Here is a 17,820-nt window from a genome sequence, read left to right on the forward strand (position 1 = left end):
TCCTACCCAAACCATGTGTATGGAGAGCCTGGAAATGGGGATCCATCTTGATAACCTTCCTAACTTTTTTTTCATGAATATTTAGGAACTCTGGGGGAGAAAAAGGCCTTTGGGGTGTGTGTGTGGGGGGGGGGGAACATAAAAGAAAAAAAAAGTATACCAAAGTACTCAGAATAACAATTACTCTATTTTAATTTATGTATTTACCACTTCATGTACACACTTCTTGATCAAAGAACATCTTGTTCTTTACTTGGCCAATCAGACATTTTTTTCCTCTTCGTAAGGATGAGTGGTGGTTAGTCTCAGATGAAAGGCACTTCTGATGTCTACATAAAACATTTTCTTTTCTGTCTAGTGAATCACCTTGGTGGGAAGCAGAATCTTGGTTTCTTTCCCTTTTCTAATAGTTTAGAGCATTCTCTCTCATAAGAAACCAAACAATGGGTTAAAGTAACAGCTCAAAGTCTGCTCTGAGCTAAACTGTTCCTCCCCTCCCTATATTTTAATCCCGCCAAAGTGATTGATCTGCCCTTATGACAACTCTCTTCCCAAAAGGCATCGTGTTAAAAGAAAGAAGCAAATACCACCAAGTGCACAAATTGTTCATGGTTTTCTGTTTGTGTAGCTAATTAGGGACTTGATCCTGAAAACCCTCCTTCATGTAACTCTCCCAGCTGAGACCCTGGGGGCTGTCAGAAGAGGGCTAGGATCAGGTGAGCTCAACTTTGTCCCTTCTTTCCCAAGGGTCTTTGTGGGGAAAAATAAAATAGAGGGAGGCTGTTTCAGTTTTGGTCTCTAAAGCAGAAGGACAAGTATGTGTTGGGCTTGCTTAGTTCAATGTTTGACATTCTTTTAAGAAAAACATTAATGGTACAGGAATTGCTTGGGTAGTAAATCTCCCTCATTTTTTTTTTTTTTTTTGGCTATTCACATCTCTTATTTAACCATTGTTTTCTGGTGGTTGAGAAGTCACTGTGATTTCTGATACCTGCAGCAGCCATTCTAGAATTAAAACTCTTGGTGAAAATCTTTCTTTGATATGTTACTACAGTACATGAGGGTGAAGATTTGGTTCTGGGTGCTTTCTGACAGGCTTCCTCTCTTCTTCTGGAAGTGTGTGTGTCTGTGTGTGTGTGTATAACAGAGAGACACTGGACAGGTTGCTACCACAAGACTGAATTTTTAAAAAATCATTTTGCCCTCTTTCCCCTCCCAGGCCCCAGTAAAAGTCCTGGCGTTCATTAGATGAACTATGGGAGAAGGAGGGACTCAGCGTCCAAGGAAGAGTTCCTTGACACTTGGTAGATCAGTGTGTATGTGAGAGATGATGGCTGAGAGGATGGCTGTTTAGTTCTGAGTAGCTATGGGAAATTAAAAAAAAAAGAATAGTATCAACCAACAGTAGACAATGATATATGAGTATATATGTAAAAAGGGCCAAATAAGACCACTGACTGGGCGCTTGATGTAGCAATATTTTCAGCACAGGAAGAAGGATTCCAGGTATTTATTTTGTAAATGTCAAGAGAACAGCTTTGTGTGTATGTGTGTGTGCATGCGCATGCGCACAGGCGCAGGATTAGACTAGATAGGCTAAAACCTGCCAAGCAGCCTTTCCAGAAAAAGAGTAGAGAGTTCCTCAAACACTGGCCACACAAGGTTCTCTGGGAAATTTCCATAGGATTCAGAGTTAACACTTTAGTTCTCTGTGAGTGGGAGAAATGTAACACATGGCCCAGTCTCAGTATTGAGGATCATTCCAAAGAAATGTTTCTAGTTCTTCTGAACCATCAAATGTTCATCTGTTGAACATTCCCATTTGTTGGCCTCACAAACAGCATTCCTGAATGTTAGGACAAATATCCCCACCCAAGGCTTCAAGGCAGAGGCTGACTCTTTAGGTAGAATGTCTCAATGGACCTCACCATCATTTTTTTTTTTTTTTTTTGTGGGTCCTGGGGCTTGAACTCTGGGCCTGGGCACTGTCCCTCAGCTCTTCAGCTCAAGGCTAGCTCTTTACGACTTGAGCCACAGTGCCACTTCCGGTTTTCTGAGTGGTATACTGGAGATGGACGTTCCAGCTCAAGTTGACTTTGAACCATGAGCCTCCTGAGTAGCTAGGATTACAGGTGTGAGCTACTGTTGCCTGGGCTACCATCATTTTTAAAGCCTATATCCAGTCTGGTATTAAACAGGAGAGGAGCCATTTCTTCCGTGTCTGACTGCATCAGAGCATTTAGTACCTGGAAGGTGAAGGATTTGGTTCTGGATGCTTCTAACCAGGCTCTCTAGAGTCTTCTCAACATTTGGGGAAATTATAATCAGAAAACTGCTGTTGAGTTAAAATAGCAATCTCTTCTAATTGCTGAGGATTCACTATTGAAAACTATTTTGGAAATACACTCAATAACTAATCACTAAATATGGTAGAGACCTTGCTAGGATATGGGCCCTGGGTTTAATCCTCAGAAACATTAGCACTAATAAAATCAAATGAGGCTGGGCACTGGTGGTTCATGCCTGTAATCTTAGCTACTCGGGAAGCTGAGATCTGAGGATCACTGTTCAAACCAGCCAGGGTAGGAAAGTCAGAGACTCTTACCTTCAAATAAGTACCCAAAACTCAGAAGCGGAGTTGTGGCTCAAGTAGTAGAGCTCTACCCTTGAGCATAAAAGTGGAAGCTTTGAGTGCAACAAGCCTCAGGATCTCTCTCTCTCTCTCTCTCTCTCTCTCTCTCTCTCTCTCTCACACACACACACACACACACACACACACACACACACACACATTCAGTGACTTCATTCTCTGGGGGTTAAGGAAATGGTAAGCAATCATTCTGGCTCTTCTTCAATCTTTGATCTTCCATTTAACCCATAGTGTTTTCTTTTCTTTTCTTTTTTGAAAATTTGTGTGTTTCTTTAAGTTCCCTCCCCACACTTAAAAAAATTTCCTTCTTAAAGACTGGTTTTGCTGGAGAGAAAATACTTTAAAACTCAGCAGTTTGCACTGTTCTTTGTCTCTCTTTCATGCCTCCAAACCCCAAAGAGAAGAGACTTGCAGAAGAGTGATTAGCCTCTGCCAGCAGCCCCCTCCCCTTCCACCCCCAAAGAACTCTGAGTTCCAGGAACTGTATACAGAGTCGCCTGGGTGGCCATCAGAGAAAACCAGACTACTACTCCTGCGTCTCTGGTTGCTTCCTGGGCAGAGGAAGAAAACCACTAGCCCTCTTGGGACCCTGGGTGAACTAGAGGCGGCTTCTACTGGGTTGAAATCTGTTCTAGCGGTCACCCACTTTGGCAAGGGCTTTTTTTCAAGCCTTCAAGCAAGATCACTAAAGGGATATCCTGAAGGGTTCCAAGTTGCTGGTGACTCTGGCAGAAGGGCCTGGGTACTGGATGCAGTCAGCCCAGCTGGATATGTGTGTGTGTGTGTGGGGGGGGTGTTGGAAGTTGGTGTGTGTGTGAGGGAGACTTGGCTCTTCAGTTGGGTCTCAGGCTTGATCATTAATTTTACATCATTGAAATAATTACATAGGGAATTGAGGGACAATGAATTTCCCTTTTTCTACGTCTATTTATTTGGGAGGGAGTCTCTAAATAAGTGTCAAGGCTGGGAGTGACAGGTGTAAGAGACAAGATCCTAGAGTTTGATCCGGTTCAAAGCTACCCCCAAAGAAATGAAAACTCCCAGGAGGAGGGTCGCAGCATGCAGATGGCAAAGTCTTCTGCAGGGCGGGCAGTCTCTGGGTGCATCAGGTCCCCTGTATCTCCCCCCCCCCCAACAATCTCCTTACTGTGGAAGGCCTTGGGTGGAAGAGCAGAAATCCAGTCTCAGATCCAGAACCGCTCCACCCCCCCCCCCCAAGCAGTTGGGCGCTTCCCTGTGGTTAGTGAAGCCCGTCCATCCACACCCTTTGCGGGTAACCGGGGAACTGAGACCGTGGGGGAGTGGAGAGCAGCTGCACTTGGAAAGGGGGGAGAAAAACCCTTTAAACAAATCATTTTGGTGTCTAATCAATTAGTGTTTGCACAGTCAAGTACCATAGATTTAACAGAATAATCGTTACCGCCCTTGTCTTTATTTGACCCGCAGACACCTAGACGATTAAAAAAAAATAAAATAAAACGCAGGTGGTTCTGGGCTCATTTGCTCGCACCTTTCTTCCCCGGACCTGTAAAGCCTCCTCGGTCCTTTTGCTTTCCCCAAGCCCAGCCCTCTCCCCCCCACCCCTTCCAGTCCATCCTTCCTTCCCCTTGATACTTTCCACATGGTCATCTTCTTTTTCTTGCCCTTCAGCTCAGATCCAGATCAACCTCCTCATCCCCCTGTCTTACCCTAATGCCCAAAGAAGGGAAACCCAGTATTTCAGACCCCCCTGTTGGCTAGAGCCAACAGCATCTGCCCTTTGGCCTGATCGTCATCCAGGCATGGAATTATAAACTCGCCAAGCATCCCATAAGCCTCTCCCCACCCCAGTATCTCACTCCACCTGCCTTTTAATTCTTTCTGAACCTGTCCAAGACCCCCAGAGATGTTCTAAGTGTCCCTTAGAATCGGTGGAGCTCTGGAGAGATCTTTGCCTGTGCTGCTGAGTGTGTTTGGAAATGTACAGGTCTTGCTTCAAAACTCCCGGTGAGCCAGGGGGTGGACTGGAGGTTCATAGAAAAAGCTGAAAGTACTTGATCCGTAACTCATCCATGCGGGTGATGGCCAGACAGGGTGGGAGATTTGAGGGGCAAGTAGCATTCAAGCAGATAGTTGTCAGTGTGGGAAGACTGTCTGGTCCCACACAAGATTCTCTGAGCTTCACGGATTTCATTTATTCATACATTCATTCATTCATTTTTTTTTTTTTGGTCGGTTATGGGGCTTGAACTCTGGGCCTGGGTGCTGTCCTTCAGCTCTTCAGCTCAAGGCAAAGGCTCTACACTTGAGCCACATCTCCTATCCTCGTTTTCTGGTGGTTCATTGGAGATAAGAGTCTCACGGATTTTCCTGCCCAGGCTGGCTTTGCAAACCTCGATCCTCAAATCTCAACCTCTTGAGTAGCTAGGATGACAGGCATGAGCCTGGCGGCTCTGCCGATTTCCAACAACCAGGGTTCAGACCTGAGGGTCTCCAGGAACTTCTCACCAGCCCCCCCCCACACACATGTGCACAGGTGGGATTAAGCCATCAAATGCTGCTATGCTGAAGGAGATCCTGGCCCTAAAAGCAAGGTCAGGAAGACTCTCTTTAGAAAGACCCAAGAGTGTCCAAGAACAGAGGCTGGCAGGACCTGAGTTTAGAACTTGCGGAAGGGGTTAGAAATCCCTTGTCCTGTGGAGTCTGCATCATCACCAGGGAAAAGGTTGCTCTCTACAATAGATGATTATGATGTACTTGAGTCATGCCTGTATTTTCCTGTTTAACATGCATTAATCCAAGTAACAAAAAAAATCAATATTGCTAACAACATTGCAAACAAATCCTAGTCTGTCTCACGCAAAAACCTCCCGCGATTTTTCAGTCACTCTCACTCCCTTGAATTTTGTTATTTTCCTGTAGTCTGATGGTAACTCCTGGTTGCTTGGATGTCAGTTCTTTGTTGTTATTATTATTATTATTTTTATCCCCAATAGCTCTTCTATAAAAATTCCACTTTTTTTGAAGGGGGAGGGAGAGAGCTAAGGAAGGGGTGAAATTGATCAAGAAACTTCTGGAATTGTAACCCCTTTTGTACAACTATTTAATAATAGTAATAATAATAATAAAATTAAAATCCCCCCCCTTTTTTTTTCTTACAAGGAAGAGAACCTAAGACCTTACAAATCCCAGACATTTCTTTCTCTGGGACTATTTGTGGGGCCCGAGTTTACTATCACCAAATCCCCAACCAAATTCACAGATCAATGATTTTTTTTTCTTCTTCTCCAATAAAACCTGATATGCAGCCCAGCATCTCCTCAGAGCGGAAGCCCACTACACTTAGCTGTCCCATCCTGCTATTCCAAACTAAAACGAATCTCAGCTGGCCATTCTTGTTGGGAGTTTAGGACTTTCAACTATGATGAGGATGATGATGGTTTAAAACAAACAAACAAACAAATAACTGGCATTTTCCACTTGAAGGAAGAAATTGGAGGGCCTGGCTAATGAAGGAACTTTGGTTTGCAAAAACACCGTGAATAATTTAGTATTGTATTTCAAGGAAAAAAAATAGCTTTCTTAAATCATCCCTGCAATATAAATTGCAGACTTACAGTATGGTCCTGGTAAGTCTAAATTTTTAAAGGAGCAATATTCAAAGAGACATAGATGTCTGTATTAATTATTTATTCACCAGTGCCTTCCTTCGTTTCTAACTTATTATTAATTAGGCGCCTCTAGTCTTTCGCGGAGCGCTCCACTGAGTCGGTTGCAGCTTTAAATATGAATTAAAAGCAAATCCAAGCTACTGTAATGCGAAAATTATTCTGTGTCTTGCATGGCAGAGATGAATAGCTGCGTGGATCAATACCGTGAAACTCGGCTCCCAACGACAGGGTTATTGATAGCTTATATTAATGATGTTAATGATGGAAAAAAGGAAAACAACGGCCTGCCCGACTTAGAAACTTTTTAGCCACTGAAACCTTGCTCTCCCCCCACCCCAGCAATAAAATCGGAAGGGGGCAGGAATCGGACTTCAGTGTAATAAGAACATTATTTATGAAACTAGATAAATGACTTCAGAGCCTGGGATGCATTTGAACCTCACGCTCTTGGCTTCTGGTGGTCCCCGCCCATCTGGGCTCCAGTTGGGAAGACCACGAAAACCCCAAGCCTCGCTGAACTGGGGTGTGTGTGTGTGTGTGTGTGTGTGTGTTGGGGGGTGATGGTCCTGGGTGTGGAGGGGAGCCTTCCTTCAGCCTCTGCACCCCTCTCTTTCCCCATTTCCGAGCTAGTGAGGAGCCCTCTGGAAGAGCGTCTGGAAGTTGGTGGGGTGAGGTTGAGTGCAGGTCTGGTCTCTGTTGATGGCTGGGGATCGAGGGGTTCCCCCCCCCCCGCCCCCTGCACCCCGACAGGTAGGAAGCCGCTGGGGTGCTAGGGATGCAGCAGGGGCGACTTGGACCCAATGTCTTCACCAATTCTTCTCTGGGCACCCACCCCCGACAATGAGGGCAAGGGCTTTGGCCTTGCCAGGGTAAGGGGGCCCCCACATCTAGCGCAGCACCACAGCCTCCCCAACTCAGCTCACCAACGCTCTAGGGATCCCCCCGCCCCCCAAAATAGAAGCAATCTAGTGGCTGGTGCCTGGGCATTAAAAACTGGGGGGTAGGGGGAAGAGGCTGGAGGTCTTCCACCAGGCCTGCGGGGGTGGGGGTTTAATGAGGGGGATGGGATCTTGGGGTGAGGGGTGGGGAAGAGGACTTGAAGTCCTGCACCCCCTAGAACGAGCTGAGGAAGCTCTGGATTCGGACCAGCGAACTGAGTTCTTTGGTCCCTGCTCCATCCTCCCGCCCAGCCGCCACCCCCACCCCCTCCTGCCAACCCCAAATATCGATTCTCCCCCCCCCCCTTTCCCCTCGCCCCCGGGGCCACTGGGAGATGGAAAGGCTGGGAGTGGGGGAAGCGAAAGGTTAAATCCTGACCCTAGAGGACAGCGGGAAAGGTCAGAGCCCGAGGGTCAATCTCAGGCCCCAGCTCCTAACCACCCCACTGCTGGGGAGCAGCCAGGCCCCTCTTTGCCCGCCCCCCTCCCCGTACCCCCACCCAGGGTTTTTATCCCGGGCGTTGGGGAAGGGGTGACCCGTGGTGGCCACCGGATAGGTGCGGTGACCTTTCTAGGTACCGGCCTGGCTGTGCGGCACTGGTCAGTCTTTGGGGCAGGGAAAGGAAGTTGGGGACCTTTGTTCAGTGTGCCAAAAAGGGGAGAGGAGGCCTGGTCAGCGCGGGGAAAGGCTCAAGTAATCCCCCAAAGCAATCGGTTTCCTTCCCAAGGTTCTGATAATTTCGTATTTATCATTAAGTCATTCAAATCCTTCCTTCTTTCTTTCTTTCCTTCCTTCCTTCCCTCCCTCCCTCCTTCTTTATCTCCCTCCTTCCTCTTTCCTTCCTTCCTTCCCTCCGTCCCTCCTTCCCTCCTTCCTTCCTCTCTCCTTTCCTTCCTCTCTCTCTCCTTCCCTTCCCTCTCTCCTTCGTTCTCATTTTCCTTCCTTCCTCTGCACACTGTTCTTGTACCTTTCTCCCCACATCCCGGCACCCTCCCTCCTTCGGTGGGTTGGTAGACTGTTTAGGCTCACGTGTGAGCGGAGCAGCAGCATTTGGCATCAACCATAAACGAATTCTGGTTTTGAAAAAGAGGTGGCAGGTAAAGAACCAAGCTAGCCCGGTGTCTGCGGGGCCTTCTGATAAACCGGGTACATTGGTGACACTTTTCAGCTCGGTTTCTCAGGCAAATAACTGCACAGTGCCAACTGGGCCCTTCACAGCAGTAAGACTTTGGGGTGATTTATTTATTATGTGGGTACTGGGGCTGAAACTCAGGGCAATGTGATCTTGAATGGCTTCCCCCCCCCCCCCCTCACTGGCTGGCACTCTGCCACTTGAGTCACACCTCTACTTCCGGCTTTTTGCTAATTTGGGATTAAGAGTCTCACAAGCAGGACACTTTCCTGCTCGGGCTGGCTTTGAACAAAACAGGAACCCTCCTATTTCAGTCTGCTGAGTAGTCAGGATTACAGGTGGGAGCTATCAGTGCCCAGTTTGTTCACAGTTTGATTTCATTAGTTTTTAAATAAACGAATTACAGAGACCATCACCACTAGCCTTAGAAATTAGGGCACCAGGAAAGGCTAAGTTGAAGCTATTATGCTGATAATTAGGGAAAACCCCCCAAACTTCCTTCGGCCCAACAAGAATTCCCTGCTCAGCTATCTGGTTGCAAAGTTCACAATCAACTGCGAGTTTCAGAGAAGCGCTGGGGGCCTCTATCCAGCAACCGTGCCACAAAGTCTACCAGTGCACCGGCCTTCCTTCAGAAAGGAAACACATCAGACACTCCAAAAAGAAAAATCACTTGATTCGGGGGGAAAAAATCAATATCCAAATTAGATTTATTGTCTGCTTAATGTGGTTAAAAATGACAAAGTGTTGGCTTTTATTTTCATAACATGACAGAAGTCTGTAGAACAACAACAAAAAAATTGCCTTTCAGTTCTGCTAGTGTCCTTTGCCTAGCAAAACCTGAAGGAGATCCGTTAGGGTGGTTGGGAAATAGAATGCCAAAGCCAGAGAGGTTTTCTAAAAAGAGGTGTGCGGGCCGACAGGAATACAATTGTAGATGGATCCCAGAGAATACATTTCTTAGTCTTTAAGCTTCTGCAACTCCAGTCTAGTTGTGCACTTTTCAGTTTTGTCTCCTAAAGAAATGCTAGGTGAACTCTCTCCCTTTCAGCTCTCCAACTCAAATCCAGACCTTTGGTCTTAACTCCCCGCCCCCCCCCCCCAAACAATTGTTAGGATGTTGCTGCTTTCTTGGTTTCTGAACTGAAATGGTGCCAGTGTCTTCTTTTTGGCTATCTTAGATAGCCACCCTATCCCATAAGGACATCCAGACTGGAGCCAACATAGAACTGCCGCATCTCAGCTTCTGGTCTCTGTGCTGGCTGTTTTTTTTGTTTGTTTGGTTTTTATGTGGTAAGCTTGTTGCTTTGCTGGGATAAGGCTTCTTTCCTGAAGAGGGTCTTGGAGAATTCACAGCCGGGGCCTAGAGCATTGTTTTTCGTTGCCCTCCCCCTCTCCAGCCGCCCCTAAACCTCTGTGAACAGGACTTCAAGTGTTGGGAGCAAGTAGGTACATTTGAGAAAAGCACTACATTGGGCATGGGCAGATGACACCAACACTGGAGGTTAGGTCTACATTAGAAACCAAAAAAAGAAAACTCTCTACACAGCATCACAATGTGCTGATGTCTCTCCTCTCCAGTTTGCAGGTGAGCGCCCAGTGTGTACAGTGGAAAAAAAGCTCCTACCTATTCTTTGCCTGGTTCTGGAACAAATGGCTCCTTGACCAGGACAAATCCTGGAGCGTGGGTAAGCATCCAGCTTGACTGAACAGTCCTCAGCACCATTAAAAAAATAACTGTGGGGCTGGGTCCCTTAGAGCCCCCAAATGTACCTTCCGATCTGGAGTTGGCGCTGTTTGAGGACTGCACACACACTCCGGGGACTCATTTTAAAATCACTAAGTGATCTTCTTTTTTTTTTTTTTTTAGCCTCAACCGCAATCTAGAGAGGGTTCCTCTCCTGGCAGTTGTAGAGATGAAAGCCAACTATCTCTTCCAGAGACTGTCCAGATGCGTGGCTCCTTGAAGGTCAGCCTAGGTTCCTCTTAGGGTGGAAGGTGTAAAGAGAAGCGGACCGAATAGATCTCTTATTCCATGGACATCTGACAAGCCCAGGGGCTTAGTTGGCTGCGCTCTTTGTGCTTGTGTTTTCCGGTGCCTGCTGCATCCTTTAGTCCCGGTTTCCCTTCCTGAAGATTTCTTACTGGAGGCAGCTAGTTAGGACTTCTAGGTCCTGGGCAGACAGAAAGGCCTGGAATACAGCAGTCCAAATGTCTAGGCAATTGGATGGTGCCTTGTGGTCAAGAGAGCAGCAGCTCTTTTCTAGTCCAAAGGACCCAACTCACCGGCCGCTGCCATCTCCCATTCCACTCTTTCCAGCCTCTTCTCCACAGCAGCCGCGCTCTCCAGCCCGGAGCATCCAGGATTTGCGTGTCTGAGGGTCAAAGGTCAGGCCTCTGGTAGGAACTGCCACCTTCTCACAGCCTTGATTGCTGGAGCACTATTTGCTGCCCCTGAGGCTGGGTGCTCATCGTTGCTCAAAAGCACCTCTGAAGTTCCCAATCCCAAGCTGCCAATTTAGTCCCTCTAAAATGATGTAGGGTCTTGACAGGGTGGATAGGAATGCTGCAAGTTAATTTAGGAAATTATATGCAGACCATAAAGCTACAAATTTAGACATTTTAGATTTGTTTCCACCCCCGCCACACACCTTTGGAGGAAAGATGCTTTTTAAAGATCTCCCTAAGTGTCAGTAATTGGGATAGCTTTGATCAAAAGATTAAGGAGTAATTTTTTAAAAAATCATTTTCATTCCAACCTGATCAGGGCAAGAAAGAAGTTGCCAGAAATGATACAGGAAAGTTAAATGAACACTCAGCCTTCCAACTAGACAGCTCTGTTCCAGAAGGGCCCGACCTTTTGCTTGAATGGGGACAAGGCCTGCAGAATAAAAAGCAGATTTCTATGCTTGTTCCCGTGGCCTAATGTAATGAGCATGTCTCCATCAATTCCTGGAGGCACAGGGCTCGATTTACTTGTTTAAGCCACTGAACATCCAGAGCCTCTACTTCTGACGGAACTCCTGAGCAGCCAGGAGTTAGAATTCTTTCTCCAACGAAAGTGATGGTCAATAGAATTCTCGGTATCAAATGAGCAATAATTTGCTGTGGCTACATGCTGAATAATGAAAGATGTTAGTGGGAATCAATAAAAAATGAAAACACTTTTACTTACATCTTGAGTTACTGTTTTAAGAGAACAATGAACCCAAAGTTAATGTTCAGAGCTTTCTAATACCTTCTTCAGAACCTACTGACAAAAAAAGATCTTGCCACAGCCTGACTGGTCCTTCCTGTGCTACCAGCCTCTATTTTCTGTGTTCGGCACCAAATTAACTCCATAGAAGCCAGTAACAATTTAACCAATACATCTTTCTCTCTCTACATTCCTTCCCCTCTCCACCATCCTCAAAGCACAAATACATTTTAAATTCTTTCTCACCAGAACTAAAGGTTATCTAATTAGTTGTCACTTATGGGAAAAGTCTGCAAGTATCCCAAAGCTAGCTGAGTTGTCTTTAAAATGCTCAAAATGTGCACTTGATCAAGATGGCCACCCATGGCCTGTGTCCTTAGGTTGTGCACATAGAGGTAAATCTTTTTTAATTCCTTTGGATTTGTTAAGTGTTCTTGTTAAAAGCTGGAAAGTCTAGATCCTAACCCCCCCCCCCCCCTCCATAATTATTTCCTCTCATCTTTTGTAATCCTTCCATTGGTTCAATTAGTTTGGGGTTTATTTGTCCTACTCAGACTATTTCTTTTCATCATTCAATCTCAGACACTTTCCTTTCTGGTTGTTAAGGAACCTATTATGTGATGATCACAGAAATGTCCTATTTTCAAAAGATGCCAAGGTTAAAAAAAAAACAAAACAGCATACTTATAAACCGATTTGGTGAACTGAAACCCCGTTGTACCACTACTTAAAGATATAATAAATAATGAAAATTAAAAAAAAAGAGAGAGACACATCCGGGTGTTCGGCAGGCTTCAGGAAAAAGCTCCTTGCCAGCTGCACTCTAAACACAGATCCAAGAACATTTAAAAAGGTGTTTGGCTGTTTTTGTGGGTTTAAAAAGCCTATTGTTTGTCCCCCCCCCCCATATCCAACTTGAAAGACAAAACAAAACAAAAACACCACGAATTTAGCTGCGCTGTAACCCCCTCTCATGAGAAAGGAGTTGGTTGTGTGCCACCGAGTTAACCCAACCTTTAGGTTAGATTTGGTGGAGGCCCTGAAACTGCCTAAGGGGAAGTGGTTGGGGATGGGAGGGTATATGGAAACCATGAACCCCATCAGACAAATTCCAATTGGGGAGATTTCCTCCCCCCCCCCCCACTCCCCTACCTCTCCATCACTGATTTTGGGGATTCCCAGCTGTTCAGGTTTACTATGTTTTGGTGACCACATGCTTCCTGGCGGGAGATCCACACAAAACCCGCGTGCCCTGCCAGCCCCTCTACCCAGCATGCGCGGGGCACAGGCGCCCCGTGTTATTTACACCTCTGCTCGGAGGGGCCTGGTCCCTACCCTCATTTGCTGACCGTGAAACTCGCGGGAAGGTGACCTGTGACCCGCTCTGCTGGGGCCCAACCAGGCTGGGAGAGAGTATGTGGGGGGGGGGCAGAGGGGCCCCCCCCCCCCGTTCAGCTCCTGGGTGGTGACCCACGCCCGCGCGCGCTCACTGCCCTCCGCCCCACCCACGCGCCCACTTCCCCGGGCACCCACGCGCTATGCATGGCCACCCGGCTCTTGCAGTGGACCCGCGCGTGGCCTGGCCTCTGGAGCCACCCCTGGTCTGGCCTATGAACTCCACGTCTCCACCCCGGGCTCCATTCTACCCCGCAACCACACCACCACCGCCACCTTGTCCTCCGCGCACCGCCGCCCCGACGCCGGAGAAGCTGGCTTACCCTGGGGTGGTGGGCGCGTCCTGGGCGCCATTTAGCCGAGTTCATGGCAAGTGGTTTCGGTGACACGCGATCGCGATGAAGGGGGGAGGGGGTTCGTGTGCGAGGATTTGCCCCCCCCCAGGAAGGAGGGAAACGGCCGTCAATTTGCATAATTTCACCTGAGGAGTAGGCAAACGAGGAGCTCAACTGTGAGATTCCCACCTCCCTCCCCCCAACTCCCCAATTCCTCTTTACTCCAGAATCATCTATAAACCACACACCCTCCACACACACGCGCGCACACACACACAGAGGGCAGGAAAAAGTCATCCACGCGCGGTGCAGGTGGTACCTTTTATTACGCTCATTTTAGACAGGGAGAGGACGGTGTCCCCCCTCGGACGGAAGACTTTGCCTCGTAGCCCGGCCTGGCCAGGCCTCTCCTGAGCCCGCAGATTCCTGCCAGGACGAGGTCTGAGGGGTTAGGGGTGGGGAGAGGGGCGCAGCGCCCCCCCTCCCTTCCCCACCTCTGTGCTCAGGATGGGAGCCAGACGCACAAAACCCCAAATCCCCCTCCAGCTCCTTCGGCTCCATCTTTTTAAGTCCAAGCAAAGATCAATTCCCCTCCTTTCTCTCTCTAGATCTCTAGCACACACACACACACACACACACACACACACACACACGCACACACATTTGTAGCCATAAATAAACAGCTTCCAGCTACATCAGGGATCGAAGAAGAGAACAGGAGAGAAAGAGAGAAAGAAAGAAAGAAAGAAAGAAAGAAAGAAAGAGGAAGAACCCGAGCGCTGGTCTTGTCTCTCCGTGGCAGGCGCCGAGTGGCTCTTTTTGTTTTGTTTTGTTTTTTGGTCAGGCCAGCTTGGCATTTGGGGATGCTACGAGCATTTGAATAAGCTTTGCCTGGGCTGGTGACCGACCCCGGGAAAGCTCGGAAAGGGAATCACTATGCAAATTGTCCCGGTTACAATCGAAAGGTTCGATCTCCAGGAGCTGCCTGGCGGAAGTTGATGTCAGCGAGCGGTGCATTAGGGCTGCATTACCCCCCCCCCTCCCCTGGCCTCCTCCTCCGCCACCTCCAGCTCGCGCCTACCGGGGAAGATACACACACACACACACACACACACACTGACACCCCCACCCACCTCCATGTATATATTTCCTTCAGTAATTTAAATACAGAGAAAGAAACAAAGAAGGGGTGTGTGTGTGTGTGTGTGTGTGTGTGTGTGTGTGTGTTGGAGAGACTGAAGGTAGCCAGCAGCCTGGGTGGGTGACCCCAACAGGCAGAGACAGACAGAGAGGTGGCGTGGCATGGGGTGGGTGGGTGGAGGGGGGTCATTCTCTTGGAGTAGATGTGAAGGGTCCATCTGAAATCCAACATTTCGGAACTGTGGGGGATTTCTTCTTCCAAGTGCTTTTCAGGACCAGGAGGTGCGTGTGCATGTGTGTGTGTGCGCACGCGTGTGTGTCAGTGTGTGTGTGTGTGTGTGTGCATGTGTGTGAAGGGGGGCTTGTTGGGGCGGGCGATGCCTGCCTCCACCCCCCACCTTCCTTCCCCCCCCCCCCAGTCCCCCCTGCTTGATCCTACAATGCCGGCTGCAGATCAATACCTCGCTCACTGTAATCCCAGTAATTGTAGAGCTCGCAGCTTTTATTTTAAAGAAATAGGACACGAGGGCGCAGGCGGGTGGCAGACCCTGCGTGAGGTTGGGTGGTGGGAGCAGGGTCTGGGGTGGGAGTGGGGGGGGGTGGGGAGGGGGAAGGGAGGGAGGAAGGAGGGAAGCCAGGGTGGAGAAAACATTTGGACAATTCCCCCCCCCCCAACTGTCTTTCAGCTGGAAGTTCCCCAAAGCTCCCCCAGCGCCCGGTCCAGTCCAATGGGGCTCTGGGATTGGGATGGGGTGGTGGGGGGGTACCTTGGGCAATTAGCCCAGTTCACCTCCTGGATAATTAGCCCGGTTCACCTGGGGAGGAGGCCCGCGTGGCTGCCAGGAAAAGGCCTTTTCACTGATCTCTGATGAGTAGGGCTAGGCCTGACCTAGAGTTGGATATCTAAGACCCTGATTTTATTGATTGGGGCTTCAGGTTGATGGGGGCCACCGAAGAGAGAGAGGGATTTTGGTGTCCCGCCCCGGCGTTTTGGATTATATATTTCTTTCTTTCCTTTCTTTTACGGCCAGAGGCCAGGCCAGCTAGGCCTAGCTTGGGCCTAGTTGTGCGTTCAGCCTTGGACTTAGGAGGGCAGATAGGGCGGTAGGATCTGAGCTCCTCACTGCCCATCCCTTGCTGACAAGAGTCAGGGGCAGAGACCTGCCACTGGCCGTGGCACCCCCCCCCCCCAAGCTTCTAGGGGGTGGTGGGAGGCCCGAAAATGACCATCTGTCATTCAATTAAGGTTTCGGGGCAGCTGATGGGGGAGCCAGGGTCAGCGACCCCAGGACAAAACGGCCTGCTGCCTCAGATGAGAGAAGTTCAAATGTTAAATGCAGAACATTGCGTCCTCTCGCAGCCCGGGGCCCCCACTGGGCCGCAGGTCTGGCCGGTGGACAGCAGCGGGGTGAAGGGCAGCGGTCATTAGCACTTAGATTTCAGCTCTGGGCCGAGTTCCTTCTGTTGGGCTATTTTGACCAGAGAACCTTTAACCCTTTTCAGGCCAGCCCTCCCCTCTAGGGAAAGGACAGATTGCCTGAAGGAGGAAAGAAACAGAGGGAGATCAGATGTACCCATTTGAAGAGTTTTCAAACTCTTGCTGGGCCCCTAATCAATCCATAGGAAAAGCAACGGGAATATCTCTAAGACAGAACGAAGTTTACATGCGGGCTAAAAGCAAACTAGAAGGTCTTCATAAAGTTTTAGTGTGAGGGAAAGAGGTCTATTTGTTACAGATGGTTTTATTTAACAATATGTCCACCGTTGTAGAACTTTTTGGGCTTGTGAGAGGAGAAATGGACCTGTCAAAAATTTAGGTATTGTTCTGACCTCTGTGGTTTATACCTGTAATCCCAGATACTCAGGGGGCTCAGATCTGAGGGTCAAGCCAGGCAGGAAAGTCTATGAGACTCTCATCTCCAGTTAATAAGCAAAAAGCCCAAAGTGAAACAGTGACTTAAGTCGTAGAGCACCAGCTTTGAGCAAAAAAGTAAAGGGGCAGTATTCAGACCCCGAGTTGAAGGCCCAGTTCTGGTGCACGCTCTTGCGTGCACACACACACACACACACACACACACACACACACACACACACAATCTAGATACTCCTCCTATAGCTTGGTTTCTCCAAGCCTATTGGTGAAGAAAGATAATCTCTGGCTGGTAACAAACAAGTTCATTTGAATTGGAAAAGACATTGTTGCAGGCAGTCTCAGATGGAACATAGATTGGACAATGGTTCTTGCTTTTTGAGGCTTTCCTTTAACAAACAGAGATAAAAGATTTCTAACTAATGGAATTCATACGATACCGATATTAAACATCTACAGGCTGTAAGAATGTAGGTGTTACTATGCATGGCTTGCCCTTACTAGACCGAGGGAGAAGTGACCATATACTTAGCAATTTCTAGTGAAAGATCCAACGATTCCTTTTCATTACTAACCATAAAGCTTGCAAATGGCTCTATTAACAAGATACTATTTCAAGGTAAGGAGATGAAGGTCAGTCATCAGACTAGATAGTAATGGACGAAAGACCTAGGATGAAGGAATCTTTGCTTCCAGTACCCAGTTCTGAACATCAAACCTCACCTCATCCCTACTGTTTTTGGGAGTAATTATCATGCAATCAATTAATCCATCAGACATTCAGCACTGAAGCACCTAGCAAAATTCTCATTGGATAACAATAAATAATGCATGGGCCTCTAGTATATCGACTCTGGTAAATGGTCTTTAAGGTAAGGTGCTTCACCAAGTACCTTTAAATAAAATCAAAATAAAAATCTACCACAATCATAATAAATTGTTCAGTCATCTTCCTATTGACCCACATAGCATCTTTCTTCATGAGTATTTGGAGTTATTATTTTTTCCCCTCCTTACAAACAGACTAGAACAAATTGATGAATTGAGCTTTCACTATGCTAATTTAGACATTATAAATATTTAACTAACATCCCTAATAGCCAGTCATAGAGGGCCCTACTCTACTTTACACTCTTCTTAATCTAAAGTAAATGCTTTTCCCATTAATAGCCTGATGCCATTTTAGCAGCTTCCTCTGTAAAAGGGCCCCATTTAGTCCAAAAGGAGGGGGGGGGGCGCTGAGTAGTCAGTCTGCCTTGGGCAGGGGTTTATTCCTGTTTGTAAAGGATCCTGGGAACATTGGCAAGTCTCTACAAATTCTACTTTTCCTGTTTATTGATTTAGACCATTCTAAGAATAGGGAGCTTCTTTCTATTCCATTTTTCAAGGAAATGTGATCTTTTGAGGTTGTACTAGAGTAAAATGTGTGCATTTTAGTGAGACTTACATTAACAGCAGATCATAGCCAGGCATGGAGATTCAAACCTGTAACTTTAGCTGATATCAGGAAGAC

The sequence above is a fragment of the Dipodomys spectabilis genome, unplaced genomic scaffold (genome assembly GCF_019054845.1).
Source record: "Dipodomys spectabilis isolate Male_0828 unplaced genomic scaffold, ASM1905484v1 ptg000108l, whole genome shotgun sequence".
Classification (NCBI taxonomy): Eukaryota; Metazoa; Chordata; class Mammalia; order Rodentia; family Heteromyidae; genus Dipodomys; species Dipodomys spectabilis.